Source organism: Agelaius phoeniceus, chromosome 2 (assembly GCF_051311805.1).
Source record: "Agelaius phoeniceus isolate bAgePho1 chromosome 2, bAgePho1.hap1, whole genome shotgun sequence".
Classification (NCBI taxonomy): Eukaryota; Metazoa; Chordata; class Aves; order Passeriformes; family Icteridae; genus Agelaius; species Agelaius phoeniceus.
This window is the reverse complement of record NC_135266.1, coordinates 32,630,091-32,647,765: the sequence shown is the minus strand read 5'-3', so window position 1 is coordinate 32,647,765 and position 17,675 is coordinate 32,630,091.

Genomic DNA, 17,675 nt, shown 5'->3' with positions numbered 1-17,675 from the left:
GACACCTTTCTTCCTTAGATTTCTACTATTGTCTTCCCTAGTTTTCCACACTGCTCTCAATTCCTTAGCACCCTTTTTTAGCCTTTTTTCTTTGAAACCCCTCCAGTCTGTCAACACTTGCAATTTTTTATATTTGGTAAGAAAGCAGTCCATGTGCAGTAGATAAAGGCCACTTCTTTCCTGTTTCACAAGTTTTCTGGGTACCCATCCACAACATTATGCTGGATTTTTATTCCACCATATTGCATTAGACACATGAGTGTAAATCTCTGCTCACTATTGCCTTCCATCTTTCAGCATTGGGGCAGTCCAGAATCTTTTCTCACTCAGAGAATGTTTATGATGGAATTTATTGTTATACTAGTCACTGTATTTCAGAATTACATTTTAAAGTGTGGGTAAATATGAAGATATGAATGAGGGAAAGAGATCTAATGTGATTATGTTTATAACCATGTAGGTTATAAAAGAAAATAACATTCACTTCATATTTAGTAAAGTTTTGCAATAGTGTAAAGCTATTAATTTGAACATGCAAATTTTTTAAATGTAGAAGTCCCAAGAAAAACACAAAGCCTTATATTCCTGTTATAAACATATAAATGAGAAAAAATAACGTGTCCAGCTTCCCTTGGAGTCCTGTCACTTCTTTTAGCTATGCAACGTGTAGGCTTCCATTTTAAACCTGGTTTTGGGGTCAAAGTTTTAGCATAGGGGGGAAAAAAACACCTTCCTAAGTTGATGAGAGAATTATCTTCTGGAGGTGCCTGTTTTTCCTCATTGACCATAGAAATAGGACGTTGAGATGTGTCATCATTGAATTCAAGCATCTGAAGCCTGATCTACAGCTGATCTCTGTCCTTTTATAGTCACTAGACAAACAGGCCTCCATGTTGCAGTCCATCTCATACTTAATGTTGGAAGGTGAACCACTCTCTACAGATGTCTTTTACTTTCAACTTATAAGAAGGAGGTACTTATTGTGAAATAGACCTCTTGACTTTAGACACCTCAAATTTGGTGTGATGAATTTTGTTTGGGTCAGAAAACCTCAGACTCTTCCCTAATGCTTACAAGACGAGGAGACATCAGTGTTCAGAGGAGTCAGAGACATCTGTGCCCACTGTTATGCATAGAAATGGCACCTTGCTCTCCCTCAAACGAGTGGGCTTCAGAATGCAAATGCACAGCACTGCTGGGAATCTGGATTAATTATGCAAGCAGGATAACACTATCTGTAAGCACAAACACACTGCTTCCAGCCCAGCCAGTGTCTGACTGGCGTTGTGGCAGATGAACGATGCAGGCACACCAGCTCCTGCTGAAGCAGCTCAGGTGCCTCCATCATGGAGCAAGACCAGGGATGAAGATGGTTTCTAAATCTGCTGCTAGAAGTGAGAAGTGTGTGTGGAGCAATGGGTAAACAAGTGAAAATTCATTGCACTTAAAAAGGGCCTTCAGAGGGTAGTCATTGTTATGTTACCCTTTTCAGGATAGGCCAAGAAGTAATTTATGAGAAGGACTGTGTAAGAATATCCTACTATGAAACTGCACACCTTATAGTGCTCACATTCTGAGATCAAGCACACAAAAGACCTCTAAATAATTTTGGAAAATTTTCCATGCAGCTACAGGAGTTCTTTATAGTACAATTTATTTCTATCCCCTTTGTGGTCAAACCCCTTAGTCAACCAACTAAGACATCCTTTCAAGAAACTCTTTTCAATTTTGGTCTTTTGTGACTCAGTTCTATTGTAATTCTGCTCCACCATATGGGTTTTTTTCTCAGTATTTTCCTTTTTTAAAAGAGATCTATATTTTTCTTAACTGCATGATGTCCTTCTCTTTCCAGTCTTGCTCCATATGATTAAAATCACACAGCTTGTTTCAGAGGTTGGATCCAGTAATTAGTCTCTCATGTCATCAGAATCCTTTCCTGCTCCTTCATGCAGTCTGATCCTCCTGCACAATGGGTATCTCTGTGTCATTGCACCTCTTTCATAGTCTCTCCCCTGTCATGGTGCAGTCTGAATTTCATCTTTGATAACCTTCTGAAGCTGTAAAATAACTGTTGGCTTAAAAATTATATTGTTCTTCAAGATGGGAACTTCTCAAGCTTATCTTTGCAGTGAGAACCAATACCTAGCTGCTGCTTTCCGGGTTTTGCAGAGATGGAGAATAGGATGCACCTGAAGTCCTACTCAGAAATCCTCTAGCCTCAGCAATGTAACCAAGGTGTAGTGCTGCACCACAGGTGAGGAGCTGTGCTACCTCTGACCATGACAAGGTGTGATGGGAAGAGAGATTGACAGCCCACCAAGAAGAGGCTCAGGACCCTTGATAGCACAAGAAGAAGATGAGATGCCAAACATTTATTCCATATCTGCATGAAAATCTATTTCAAAATATTCCTATTTATCATTCTGAGCAAACGAAAGAAATGGCACAAATAAAAGCAGTAATATCTGTTCAAATCATCTATCTTTTGTTTTTACGAGACCAAAGCCAAATTATAAGACTTGCAATAGGCCGTAAAAGTCAGTTGTTCTAAACAGGGGAAAGAAAAGAATCAGAAAGCACTGAACTGATACCCTGCATGTCTTGGAGCATGTCAGAACAGAATTCTACTCAGTGAAAGATCCAAACCATACACATACCATCTATATAGAATTTAATAAAGTCAAGCATAAGTACACAGTATAAGTACACAGTATAAGCTGTCCTATAATGTTGTCTCAGTATGAAGTGTGAATGTTTTTTAGGTTTTTGTTACTCTGTGTGATACTGAACTCATTAACCTTTTAATGCTGAGGTGTTTTTGGTTTCCTTATCTCCCTAATGATTTTATTGTAGCATTATTAATTAGCAAAAAAAAAAAACAAAAACAAAACCAAAAAAACAACAACAAAACACTGTAAGTAAGCCTTTTGTTTTTACAGCTGCAGTCATCCTTCTACAATATTTTAGTCTTGATAAGAGTAGCTGTAATTTTTTGACAATTAAAAGCTCTGCTGGATATCTGTTTTCCCTTTACAGAGCTATTGATTTCAATGTGTAGTTCTGCCTATCCTCTCTCCTCCAGTTTGTCTTTGCTCTGTCCTCAGGCTTTACTACTTCTACCTAATGCCGTATTTTCCAGTGCAATTCTCTGGAAGAACTTGCATCTGCCAACAACAGGGGAAAGGCTCATGACTGTTCTATGATCTGACTTAAGAAACTCCTTGGATTTCAAAAATCTTTTGAGGGGGGTGGTAAAATCCTCGTCCCCTTGGAACTGCCCACATGAACTTAGTCATTCAGTAATAGTCTGGTTTTAGAAAATTAATTCTGAAGGAACATTTTGTACACCATTTATTATGACTGCAGACAAGGAGCCAGAAACTGATGAGAGAAAATCATATTTTACTTCTGTAAATAAACTCTCTGATCATTATAATGTAAGCTGTGCCCTATATCCTTGCTTAGTCTACTCAATGACTCGCCCTCTGCATTAGCCTGTTGCTGTAGGGCAGGGGCAGTTAGGAGCCTCACAAGGACAATTCTGAGTGGTATCCCATTGTTGTCTCTTCCCACTACTTTTCAAGACCTGCAGATAAAGAAATCAAGCTGATTTTTATATTTTTACACAATTCTCACTATCCAAGAGAGATAATTTTTTTTACATACTTGGTTACTGCTATTGGATCATGTTTTTACACCTACATGTACCTACTTGCCTTCCTCATATGACATTAATACCACCAACTAAATCAATCAACCATTTACTTTTTCCTGAATTAAAAAAAAATTGACAGGCCCCCATGAGATTTCTGAAAAGCAGTTATAAATGAACTTTAGAAATGTGAGAATACAGTTCAATGAAATAATGTTTTTAGCCTTTTACACTTCTAAAGCCACTCTCAATGGTTAGCATTTCTACAGGTTTTCTCTAAATATAGCAGCCCTGTGGTAAACAGAATAAATGTGTCTCCCATAAGCCTTATAGTTCCTGTTGACGTATCTTCTTTTTTAGGAAATGGAGGGTGGGGAGAATGCTACAGTGGCACATCTCCACCAGAAGCTCAGGAATTAGTTACAAATACGTTCTAATTTTCCAGTTGTCATCTGTTCCATTTTTGAGTCCCTCAGCAGACAAAACGTTCATAAGGGAGCCATATGGTATCACAAGAAAAAAGGAGGTGAACATGTGTCATCTGTGTACAAATAAGTTGAACTTCTTTCTAGAAAGACAGTCAGCAATAAAAAAAGGTAATAAAACTTTAAACCAAAATACTAATATCCCATTTATTATTCCCTTTTCCTATTTTGCTAATTCTATACAGGGATTATTGTCCCTTTACTTGGAGCACAATCTCTTATTTCAAGCAGAGATGGAAATTTAAATTTAATTTTCAACATTAAAAAAATATTTTCATACTGGAAATTTAACATTTATCTAGTTTTAGAAAACAATATAATCATCAATGGACACTGAATTTACACAGAGAATGTGTATTAGGCCTCTTTGCAGCCCTGTTCTATTGTATGTGAGAATTCAGCTCTGTTACTTTTAAAATAAGAGAACAGCATATTGCATGTACCTCCATAATGATTAATGGTCTTTTTCCTCCATCATGATTAATGATGGAGGAAAGTGATTCTATTCAGTCAAGTGTGATGATTATATTGAAATGCTTAAAATCAGAAGTGCATAAACTATCCACCCATCTTCTTGGTCTCTTATTACTAAACTCAAGGAAAAACCTGATGAAATTCCAAAGGCAAGCTTTTATTTTGAATGGAGGTGAAGAAGGTCTTCTGGCACTGATGATATCTCAGTACTGCTGCTTGTGCCTTTGTTCACAGGAATGGAAAGAACATCAAGCACACTTGGTTTCTGGCTGATCCTGGTACTTAAATGAGGTTCTACTGCAGTTCCTTTGGTTGAACAAAATGAAAAAGAGCTTTTTTCCCAACTAAGTACTGCGCTGTACTGCCAAGAGGACTCTATCATAATAACAGAACCGTACTGGTATAACTCTAGGATACATTTTGTAGATGAAATGTTATGTTGAAACCCAATCTGCTTTAACAATTCTGTACATAATTGACCTTCTATTTATCTGTTTCTTTTACTTCCAAGAGCATTTTCTACCACAACAACAAAATTTTGGAGCGGCACTTTGGAATTGTGTACACTTGTGCATAGTAATGAGTTCTGACCCAAAAATGCACAAGGTTTTCGTAATTTTCACATATCTCTTATTAAATACAGTCAAAAATTGTATAAGACAGGATGTGGCAGTCATATTTTCTGAAAAATCCCTTGGTCCAAGATTTTCTCCTGGGAAGCTGAAAAGCCTCAGAGGAAAAGGAAAAATTCTTATCTCATATGCTTCTCCTGTGTTCTGCTCACATGTGGAAAGTGTTTGGAGATTGTTTATCCAACAGGTCATTGTTTCATTGGTTTCATGTGAATTGTTTTGACTTGGCCAATCACGATCAAGCTTTCTTTATTATCTTGTAGTCTTCTTAAGTATCCTTTCTCTATTCTTCAGTATAGTTAAGTTTAGTATTCTTTAATATACTATAGTATCATAAAATAATAAATTAGCCTTCTAAGAACCTGGAGTCAGATTCTTCATTCCTTACTTCGTCTGGGAACCCCACAAATACAAGAATAGGGACATAAAGAAAGATTTGATATAGAATTTGCCTCTTCCAATGGAGACCGTGCAGGCCTTACAGAAATGTACGAGGAAGAGTAAGGAAAAAATCTAAGGTTCAGTAGATGCTGGAAAGCTGCTGCTCACACAGTCTATCACTCCTCTTACACTGATGTAACTGAAGGAGGAAATGCAGATTTGCAATGAAGCTGAGTCAAATCTATAACACAATATTGAGACCCATTTCCTAATGCAGGCATACTGGTTGCTTCTCTAGGATTATGCAAAGATATTAGCATATGTTTGTGCCAACAGCAGGACCAATCCAGCTGGGCACTAGCTAAATGCAATTAAAATTTGCTGTGTATGCTTTTGTTTTGCACCATGTCTTCTGTTTAGAAAATGTCATGTTACAGTAGGTACGAAAAAAATTTCCCAAAAAAGGTGATGCATTTCTTGAAGGTGCTTATCCCTTGTTTTTGAACAACTATCAATCTCTAATGCACAAAGAAGCCGGAGGGAAGAGGAGGAAGAGGAGTGGTAGCTGAGCAGTGGAAAGAGAGAAGCAGCTTCTATGGACTGAAGAAGGATCTGCCTTCACTGGAGTGATGCATTCACAAGAACCATGGTTGGATACATACTCTAGGTTTACAAGTTGAAATTTCCATATATATGTGCATGGTGCACTGGAATACTCCCAGCAAAAATGAAGCCAGAAAACAACCCAAATCTAGACTGAAGGCCTTGGTGGATTTGGATGGTGAAGTACAGGTGCAAGCAAGAGGCTTTAGAAATCACATAGAAATTTTTAGTCAATCATGCAGCTTGACATATAGAGCACCAGGTGGGGTGGGTGTTATGTGCTAATTAAAAGCTCCCATAAAAATCATCTCTTGCAGCTACAGGCACAGCATAGTATAGAAATTTCTGGGAAGGATGCAGATTAATTACATCCAAATATCTGGAGAGTATTAAGAGCAAAAGAAACCATTCTGCAACAAATATTCAAAAATATTTTGTTCGGTAACGTTCTCATCTAGGACAAAAAGGGGGTATAATATTATTATTGTAGAATCTTTGTCTTGCCTTTAGAGTACCATTGAGATTTTATGCTGGACCAAGATTGATTGTCTGTTTACAAGTGAGTTATAAGACAAATAAATACACTGCAGATCACATCTGGCTTAAGATTATGGAGGTGGCTACATCTAGGTGATAAATTATTTTTTGAACTGGAGAGCAATACATGATGCCATACAGAAGCATAATTCATAATATATTAATATGTAAGTCTGAAAATTGAACTAACAAGAGATTTACAGGCTGAAGCCCCTCTTTTACTACAGCATGAGACAGCTTCCAGAGCAGCTTTTATAAACACAATAAATGGTAAAGGACTCAATATTGACTGATGGGGCCCAACAAAATCAGTTTCAAAAGGATGTGGAATACTGAAAAAGTTGTTTGACTTAACAAATAAGTTGCGGAAGCTTTTCTAGACATACAGCAAATAAAATAATTAAATTGCCTACCTGGTTGCATATATAGAGAGTGCTATGCTTCAAATGTAATCCAGTAATGCTCCAGTATCATGCCCATTTTTTAAAAGGCACATAATGTTCTAGCTTTCACTGGTTTTATTTAGTTTCTGAGGAGATCTAACATTGCTGGATTTAATTCTTGAAGAAAGTGTTAATTTTTCAGAGATTATATGATGTGCTACATATAAGCATTTAAAAAATAGTATTAATTAAAATACCAATTTCATCTAAATTACCAATTTAACACTGGGTCATATTAATATGCAGGAGCTGTAAAAAGTTTAAATAAGAATATTAAAAGTGAAAATTTCTTTATTTTAACATGTCACTGTTCCCTTTCCAGCCTCAGTGAAATCCAAGAGGATCTTCCTGTGAGTAATTTCTCAATATTAGGAGAGATGAGTTCACAGTACAGTTTTGGTCAGATCTCATTTTTAAATAATGTGTAATCAGGAATCTCTGGATTGGTTTATGATCTAAGAAATTAATGATTTGGACAATTATTCTGATAGTAGGCTAAGGAAAATTTAAATAAAATAATTAGGTATGCTGCCTAGAAATCAACAGTGTAAAAACAAGTTGTGAGTTCTAACTCAATTTTCATTAACTGATTAAAGAGTCTAAGGAAGAGGAACTGGTGCTACTTAATTCATTGATTGTATCTTCTTTGGACTATGCAGGTACTGGTAAATAAATATTCCAATGATCACTCTCAGGCATTGAGGTCAAATGGCACAGAAGAGCCCAGGTGCACACTTTGAATGCTCTCACTCCCCGGAGCACAGTGGCTGCATGCGCATTGCCCTTCAGGAGTAATGATTTGTCCATGCTGTGGTCTGAGCTATGCTCAGGAATTTGGGCCACACGGTGTCAGTACTCATTCCAGGCTGGAAAAGGAGACTCATTCCAGAGCCTGGAAAGGCTTTCTGGCAGTCATTAATTTGATGTTTTAAAACCAGACCAGAGATAGTAAAGAAGGGAGTATACTGTTTGGAAAGGTCTTCTCTCCATTCCCATCTCTATCACTCCATCACCAATGGTCAGGATCTCCAGTTTCAGCCTCTCACCAAATTAGGCACCAGAAAGCCTTTTCCTCACCCTGGATATAGAAAGCTCATTTTTCTGGAGTTGCAGTGGGTTGAGTTCTGCCTAAAAACAGACACCTAAATGTTTTTAAAGGACAGAACCAAGTTCAATAATGTGACTAGTCACCCAACAAAGCTAGCAAAGCAGGATACTTGTGATGGACAGAACTCCTGAGAAACGCAGAAATCAAAATAAACATTTTAAGGCCAGACAAGATCATGAGCTGGTCATCCTGAAATGGGTTTGCCTCTGATGCTCTTTGCTGAAGGCTTTGAACAAATACCATGTACAGCTCTAACAGTGCTCATAGGTTGCGAAGTCATCAAGTAACGAATGTTCACACACATATATTTTGGTGTGAGTACTGCACTGAAGTTTTCCAGGTTCCCTATATTGTGCTTACATGTATTTTTGGAAACAAGAGGAGAAAAAAATAAGGTTTCACCTGTGAGTTTTATAATAAAGTGAAGAGCCTCTTCTGGTTTCACTCAATTGTATAATGAGATGATCCTGTGTCTAACCACAGAAGAAGAAAGAATGAAACGTACCTATGCACTGTTATGTAAGATGATTTATGGCTGATCAGATTTGTGAAAACAGCAAAATATGCTTTCATCTGCTAGAATAAGCCAGTGCTCATGTGTTTTTGAAATGATTCCTCAGTATTTTGTACAATGATGAATGTTTAATTATTAGGCAGATGTGTTCAGCTTTTGTGCAAAATCCTCCTTAAGGGCAACAAAATGTTTGTGCTTCAGCTTTTGCTAATTTTTTCTTCAAGCTTTTCAAATGTTTCCATGAAGACTGACAGATAACACAAGTAATAAACAGCCTTACTCATGAATTCAAGCTTATTTTCTATGTATGTATATTATAGACCTTATAATTTTCTCAATTATATAGGAACCAACCCATGAAGTTCATTGAAAGTACACCCATGAAACCAAAGGCATATTTCTGTAAGTATACTCCTACAATTAAATGCTCCTGAAAATTGCTTTAACTTAATGACCCTCAACTATCTGCCAGTGGATTATGGGAAAAACAAATACATAAATAGAAACATATTGTTAACTTTAAAAACATGTATATTTTAAAAAACTGATATAAACAAAAACCCTTCAAAGAGAAAAATATTAAGTCCTGGATCAGCAGGCAATGTTATTAAGGTAATGCAGTTAACTGCAGGTGCTAGTAAGACACAATGTGAGAGCAATAGCAGACTCAGTATAAACCACTATTTGAACAGTATGAAACTAGTCATAAACTGACTGCATCACAATTTTTTTTTTGCATATCTAATGATTTTGCAGATTGATTACATAAATGAGTGAAAATAATGATAAAATATGGAATGAATATTCACTTAAAACTTCATGTATTTGACAGAAAGTTTAGACAAACACTTCATTTTCTGTATCTTTAAAAACTGAGTTCTAGTCAAAGTAATTTGACAGCTGTGAAAAAAATCATTATCCTCATAATTATTGGTTTACTGGATGACAGCATGGTATCCTATCACATTTTACAGAGATTTTAAGATGTGACACACACTGCCCTGAATTTTTTCCTATCTAAAGAGGGTCTAAAGGAAATACACCAAAGAAAGGCAAAGGAATGTAGGAGATATAACATTTATAATAGTTGTGGCCAGTATACCTAGAAAAGCTTGAAAGAAGAAAGTGGCATAAAGGTGGAGTTCATGTTACTAGAATAAAAAGGGATCTCCTTCCTGGTATGCAGCAAAATAAAGGGATGAGGAAAGAGGACCCCAAACCCCCAAGAATTCAAGAAGAACAGCCAGAAACAAGGACAAAGCAGGGAGAGAGCATCCAGGTGCAGAGGCAGCTGGCTTGAAGTTCCTAGGTCTTGTAACAAACTGCCACCTGGAGCAGCCGCGCTGAAGTGGAAAGGAGGACTTCTCCAAATGGAGGCTGGACCTGATGGCCTTGGCAAATCTCTTCCAGCCTAAATTTCCCAGTGATTTTGGTAACCTGCCTGGTAATTCTGCCTGCCTAGTCTGTCACAGGCAAAGCCTTGGGCAGGTGATGTGGTGTAGGTACAATCTCTCTTTCGTTTGTCAGATGATATGGAGTTGACTCTCTTGCCATTATGTACTTTTGATATTTCTGAAAAGCTTTTGTACACCTGATAACAACAAAACATAGATGATCTGGTCTGAGAACAAGTGGATTTCAAAATGTTGGCACTCTGACATGATTTTTACACTTTCCTAAAAACCACACTTGGGTCATGAGTAGAGGGAAGAATATTTATCCATTAATTGACATATGTCTGGATGAAAAGAGAAGGATACCAGAGGGAGAAAAGAAGAGAGCAAGCCCATCTTTATCAGTTTTGTGAAAGAAAGTATTGTAGAAGTCTATATAAATAATTCTTCATAATTAATTATCTCAGATTCCCAAATAATATGCAAAAGCCTCACACATAACTGAAGAATACAAACCTGACATAGAAATTTCCTTCTACCATCTCTGCACTGCATCTGCAGGCCTGTGAGGGTTTTAGTAGCTGTGTCTTATAACAAAGAAAATTAATCTCCATTTTGCAGCTAAACAGAGTAGGATTTTACCAACAACTTGCTCATTAGTTCTGCACTGCAGGCTGCATCTGCCTGATGCTGTCCTCCCTATGAGTTTTTATTGTTGTGGTTTTTATTTGGTCATAATTATCTCATCTCTACCTACACCAACCTGTCAGAGAGACTGTTAGTTTTTCTTTACTGGTTTGTAATTCTATTACACAGCCCATCAGCAGCTTGTTTCTGATTATTGCAAGCATAACACCCTTCTGGTAGCAGCTGTTAATATTTGCCCTTGCTTTATTATGCAACAAGTGCATGTTGCTGGCCTATAATAATGTTGAACTAACAATGATGTCCCAGCCTGCTTCGTGGGAAATTATGCTCTCCCTTCACCTTTCTTTCTTTATAGAATACCAACCAGATATTTAAACAGCTATTTAATATGCCTATCATCTTGGAAAGTCACAGGAACAAAGAAGGCCCAGCAGATATGGCAAGAAGAAAAGACTGCATTAAAAACTTTCTGGCTGGGCTCACAGCATGGAGCCAGCAGGGAGATACCAGAGTATCTGGGGGACGTCAAGTCTTGTGCTAACAGAGGGATGTTGTCATCATGGTGCAGCCATGACCAGGGCTGTGCAAGACTAGTTCATCCTAAGAGCTATTCAACAGGGAGGACCTTTTTTTTTTTTTTTTTTTTTTTTGACAGGGACAGTGCCAGGCAAAGCAATTTGTCATTTTCTTTTTGCACTGCAAAAGACTGAGGGGAAAAGTTTTACAGAGATTTATCAAATATTTGCAAGCTACCAGTTCCTTTTTAAGACCTGGGTTTGGTTTTTTCCTCTTTGTTGATCAATGCCATTCTTTGGACTGTTGGAGGATCTCACCCCCAGTCACAGAGAAGAACTATTTTTCTTTGAGATACTAGTAACTGTTAAAGGAATAGTGCTGGTGGTTGCAGACAGGATTTCATCTCTACATATTCATTCACAGTTGCTGTTCTCACTTTTGAAGAGTATTTTTTACCAGAAGTTTCAAATTCCTGACTTTTTAAAAATATCTCTTCACACTCCAGATGTCTACAGATGAGGGATTTCGAGCTAAGCTACTGAGATTGTTTCTAAACATCTTTATTCCTGGGATGCAGAAACCTTTCAAGTTACACTGTGCAAAACTATCTTTTAAAGTTATGCTTTGATAACATTCAAGCCAGTGGAACTGAGGTAAGTGTTGATTTTAAAATACTCAATGCTGGGAACTTCAAAGCTGTCTTCTATCTGAGTGTCCCTTTTCTTTCTCACCCTGTCTGCCCCTCAGTCCAAGAGGGGCTTGTTCAGATTTACACAGAGGTCAAAATCTGTTTGTACTAAGATTTACCTTTTAATTTTCCACATATTTTTGTACACTTTTTGACTTCCAGGTGTTTGCATGTCAAGATTTTAAAGAAGAAAAAATTCTTATCTTAAAATTTTATCCTCTTTCACTGGTGAAGGAGTTAAGATATGGATAAATCTATTACATCAATCTTAGTGTATATATATGAACTTGCCTTAAGCACCTCTCACACCTCAAGAAGTATTGTTGTGACTTTCAGACTGTGGCAGAAAACTTTCAAAAGCAGGAGGGACACCCACAAAAACTCGACTGAAATTCAGGAGAACTTGAAAATGAAAAAATTAATGAAAAATGGCCTTTTTTTCTTGTCTTCTGGCTATGAACAACATCAGCTGGAAGAAAAGTACCACTTCTGGAAAGAAATGAGCAACTGGGTCAAGTGAATTTTTATCATATGCAATTAAGGTATTATTTCAAATTGATGTGCTGTCTTCCAGAGATATCTAAAAGTTTGGGATGCATGAAGAAACTGAAGAAAGTGATGACAGTGTCCTCACCTTCTGCTTCCTTAGGTAGGAGACTTGCCTCTGATGTCCACTTTTGTAGTGTCAGTCCCTAGAGATGTGATTGAGAGAAAGCTGAAAGTGTTGTAGCTGCCTAAAAATAATTCATAGCCAAAGGCTGACCAATTTATTTGAGTGGTGAGACCCAAGCAATGCCTGCAGTACTTCTTAGCACTTAGGAGAATATCAGCTTCCTATCTCAAAATCCTCTCTTAGCTTATCCCATTCAGAAAATTTTGTCTTAAATATATGTAGCTTTGGACAAGTGGAAATCAACACTTTCTGTTTTGAACTAGGGCTGTGTAAAGACAGTAAGTCTGAAGAGAGATTCTGTAAAGCTATGGAGCTTTATAGCCAAGGGCAGTGGGAAGAAATTAGAGTGACAAAAACTAAGCTGCAGACCAAAGTATCAGACTGAGACTTGGGTGCCCATGTGAAATGGTGGAAGGTCTGCTCTCTGTGATCCTTGGTACTGTAGTTAGCTAAACTTGAATTTTCTAGGAATTGCCTTTTATTGTAGGGAATGCAGGGTCAGCAAGGCATTGGGTGAGATGACTGAATAAGCTTTTGCAGTATCTAATTGCAATACTTATATGAAATAAGCCATAGAATAAATGAGGAGAGGAAAGAAAAGAAGAAATTTTGTGATTGGAAAGAGGAATCTCTCTCATGCAGTATTTCCAGACTTGGTGCAAAGATGTGACAGTAGGATATTTACATTTTTTCTAGCTAGATTAAAAAGTTTTTCCTCATTGCAAGCTAGCAAAGGACAGGTCCATCCCAATAAGTTGTCTTTCCCTACATCTTACAAGAAAATTCAGGAATATTTTGTTGCTCCACTCCCTTTGTTATATTATGCAATCTCCAGGATTGCAACATACCTGGAGGTACTTCTAGCACTTGTTAATAAGAGATCTTAAAATAGGGTCTGGAGCCAGCACTTTTGTCACATTCCTTCAAGTGTCACACAAAATATTCACTAAATAATTTATTCAGCAGTTGGCATCATGTCACAAACAGTTGCGAATATGCAACAAAATGTTGGCAAAGTGATAATTTGGATTTAAAAATCTCACTGTAAATATTTCTGAAGAGAGAAGTCTTTATGCAATAAATAGGAGTAGAAAAAAATTAAAAGTTTGTAATTGTGAATGGGTGTCTATTACACCACCATGAAAGAGATAGCAACACTCAAAATATTCTCAATGTTCTTAAATTGCAGGAAACGTTTGTTGGCATATTTTTGTACTGTAGTCATCTATGGGATCTACTGACTGGTCTATCTGAAGCAGGCATTTGTTAACAGCACTGGTAAAGTTTTCCTGGGAGTGTTTGATAGGAGATTCACAGATAATCTACAGCCAGGACCCCAAAATATTTGATGCTTATATTGTGCTGGATCTTATTTCAGGGTCTAAGACCTAATCTTCTGTTCACATACTTTATGAAAATGCTAGACTTTGAAATGTATGTGCACAACCTGAGCTCTGAGTACTGCAACTTCTAGAGACTGAGAGATAAGGGAGATAAAAGGCTCATAGAAGCCTTATCAGAGAGATAGCTGGTTCAGAGGAACTACCTTCTCTACAGTATAACTCTATAGTCCCTGGACCCATTTGTAAAGGCAACTTTTTACAAAAGCCTTGTGTGTTTTTAAATTTTTTTTCCTGCATCAACATTTGATAAAGTTTTTGTCCTCAGGCTCATTGGCTCAGATTCCTCACCCCACTTATTTTTGGGCATCTAATTTGTCTCCTCAGTGAGGAGCCAAGGCTCCCAGTATTGTCAATTAAAAGAAATGAGCTCCTTCAGAAGCAATTCAGCACTTGGGAGCTGAATCATCCCCCAATGAGCCCAGGTGAATGCCCATCTTACTGTGACCATGCCAAAAGCCAAGGGAAATGAACTCAGAGGTGAAATTAATTCTTCTCTCTTCCTGTGTTCTTGCCTTGTGTGTGCTGTGTGAGATTTTGAGTGCCCTTAGAATCATAGAATTGCTAAGGTTGTAAAGACCCCTGAGATCATTCAGTCCAGCCATTAACCCAGCATTGCCAAATCCACCACTAAACCATGTCCTCCAAGTGCCACATCTTTATGTCTTTTAAATACCTCCAGGGATGCTGACACCACCACTTCCACAGGCAGCCCATTCCAGTGCTTGACAACCACTCCAGTGAATTAATTTTTTCCTAATATGTAATCTAAGCCTCCTCTGGTGCAATTTGAGGCCATTTCCTTTTGCCCTATTGTTTGTTTCCTGGGAGAAGAGACTGTCATCTACCTCACTAATTTGTCCTCTTAACTAAGAACAGGAAGACTATGAAGGCAATTTATAGGATGCTGCATTTCCCCTGGAAATGTCCTCATGTCCCTGTGGAGTGTCTGAGATGTAAAGCCTGAACTAATGCAGACAGATTCCCACAGAGATCTGAGCCACCATTCCTATGTGGCAATACATATACTTGGTTCATTCTAAGCGAGTATTTTTATGATACTCAGGTAATTTGTTGGAAGGTGATATAAGTAGCATGCAGGGAAATCAGCACAGCAAGTGCCTCAAGTGCAGAGGAAAAATACTTGTGACAGAGCTTGCAAACAGGTCCTCAAAAACCTACAAGATCTGTTTAACCCACTATGAAGTGGTACAACCTGGTGCTGGAAAGCTACCAAAGATTTCTCAGGGGATGAGTGCAATCAAGAGCATGTGGTATTTCCAATTAGCTGAAATCTTGCAGTATCCTTGTCCAAAGCTGACCAAAGCAGATTCACAGAAACCCTTTTCCTTACCTTTTTTCCCTCCATGTTCAGCTGCACTCATGAGGTGGGAACATAAGGTGGACAGAATGCATCAGTGGGATTTAATGAAGTCCATCCAAGAGGTAGAAATCAACCCTCCTCCTTTTCAGGCTTCAAGCAAAGACAAGGTCTACAGATTGCAGACAATAAAGCAAAACCCCTAAACCTCATGAGCTAATGGACTCTGCCCTCACTTTTTCCATCACTTTGCAGTTTCATTTATGATATCTTCTCCTGGGCTACCTGCAAAATAGATGGTCCTTAATCCTTCACCAACAGACTTATCTACGACAGACAATTTGCACAGTTTAAACTCATGATGATCACAGCCCACATTGCTTTTTTTATTCCAAAAGCTCAGTCCATCTGATAGTGGCTTTGTTCCTGACACTTCAGTGGATGGCAGATGGGCTTCAGAGGTGTTCTGCTTGCACTGGGTTGTTGGTAGCCTTCAAATGACCTGTTGTGATAAGTGCTTATGCTGCACAAGATGCACCACAGCTTTAGATATAGCCATGGCTATATGGTAATGGCTTTAGATATAGTCTGCTGAGGTGTCCTGAGCCTCCTTCCACCTCTTCCAGGAGATCTGGGTTTCAGTTGCTGCCAAGTAGAGTCCAGGGGAAGCAGGAAACAGTGGGAGATTGAAGCAGCAGTTATTTCTGAAGAGCAACATAGGTTAATAATTATGTTTGGAAGGAACCTGTGGCTGCAAATAGCAATAATCAAACAAAATGGTCTGTGATAGTGAATGGTTTTATCTCAGGGAGGAAATGCGAGAGGGGAGGAAGTGCAAGAGGGCAGCAAAGCAGGAAGGTGCCCAGCTCTTTTAGAACAAGGCAGCCCACATGGGGGCTTGCACAGCTGGCCTGGGTAATTTTTAAGATAACATGACACTGTGGCACAAAGGGAGGACCCCTCTCAGCACTACCACCCATTCTACTCCCCAGCTCTCAGCTGAGACAGGCAGCAGTACTGCTGAGCCCATACCCTTCCTGTGTATTTCTCCCCCTCTCTAGAAATGTGTCAAGGGAAGAGAGTAATATATATGAACCCTAATTCTCTATTTATTTTCGTGATAGTATAAAGATAACAGAAGGTCTCTGGATAAACAATGTGAGAAGGAAAACAGAGTGATGAATACATTAGACCTACATTTCTATTATTCCATCTCCTTCTCGCTATGGAAATAGGTGATAGTTGTTTTGAAAAGTCAGGTAAATGGTGCAGCACTTCATCCTTTTTTAAAATCCAATCTTCAAGATAGCTATGAAATAGATGCAGGATGTTTAGCTATATATATACCAGGTGTGAATGCTTATTCTGAAATGACTCTCTCCCTCCTCTTAAGGTGCAGAGAAGTCAGAAACAAATGATACATTTTACCAAATATGAAATTCTAATTAAAGGAAGTAGGAAAAGGGTCCGTTAACAATTGCATCAAAGTGCTTCATGCAAATTTGTTTTCTCTCCCTGACAAGAGTGTTAGACATTAATTTATGTCTATGGTAAATGATTTCTATAAAAATCTTTCTTCATCCATTATGGAAAAAGAAAAGATGCTATTGAGGTTGCTCTTTTTTTCAAAATTCATCTTATTTCAGACAAATTTCCATGACATACAGTGTTTGTAACATGACAATGCTTAAATCCAAGCAACAGACTACAACCCATCAACTGGGTGCTGTCAGAAAAAGTTAAGACTGTTCCTGACCCATTGGTCTATGTTTTGCAGCTTGAACAGGTAGACTCTCCCCTTGACTGTTTAGATAGGGGAGAATGGAAACTCTGTGTACAAAAAATGTCTCCATTTTAACCAGCACAATGGCCAAATGATCAATGATGTCTTGATTCATACCTAATTTCTGGCACTGAGGAAAGGCTGCAGGAAGTGTAAGCCAGAAGGAGGAAAGGAGCATAAGCACTTCTTCACTATTTCCAGAAAAAACAATAAAGCACCAAGAGTGGTACTCTCTTTCCACTGAGCTGAATCTGTGGAATGGACCCTTGAAAGGCAAAAACCCAGCTCTAGGGAGCCTACTTATGCTTTCAAACACAGAAACCTTCATTTCCTACAACAAGAAGAATCTCTTCCAGGCCACGAGGGAGCAGAGCACATCAATGCATTCACTAGTCCTGCCGCACTAGCACTCACAGATTTGCT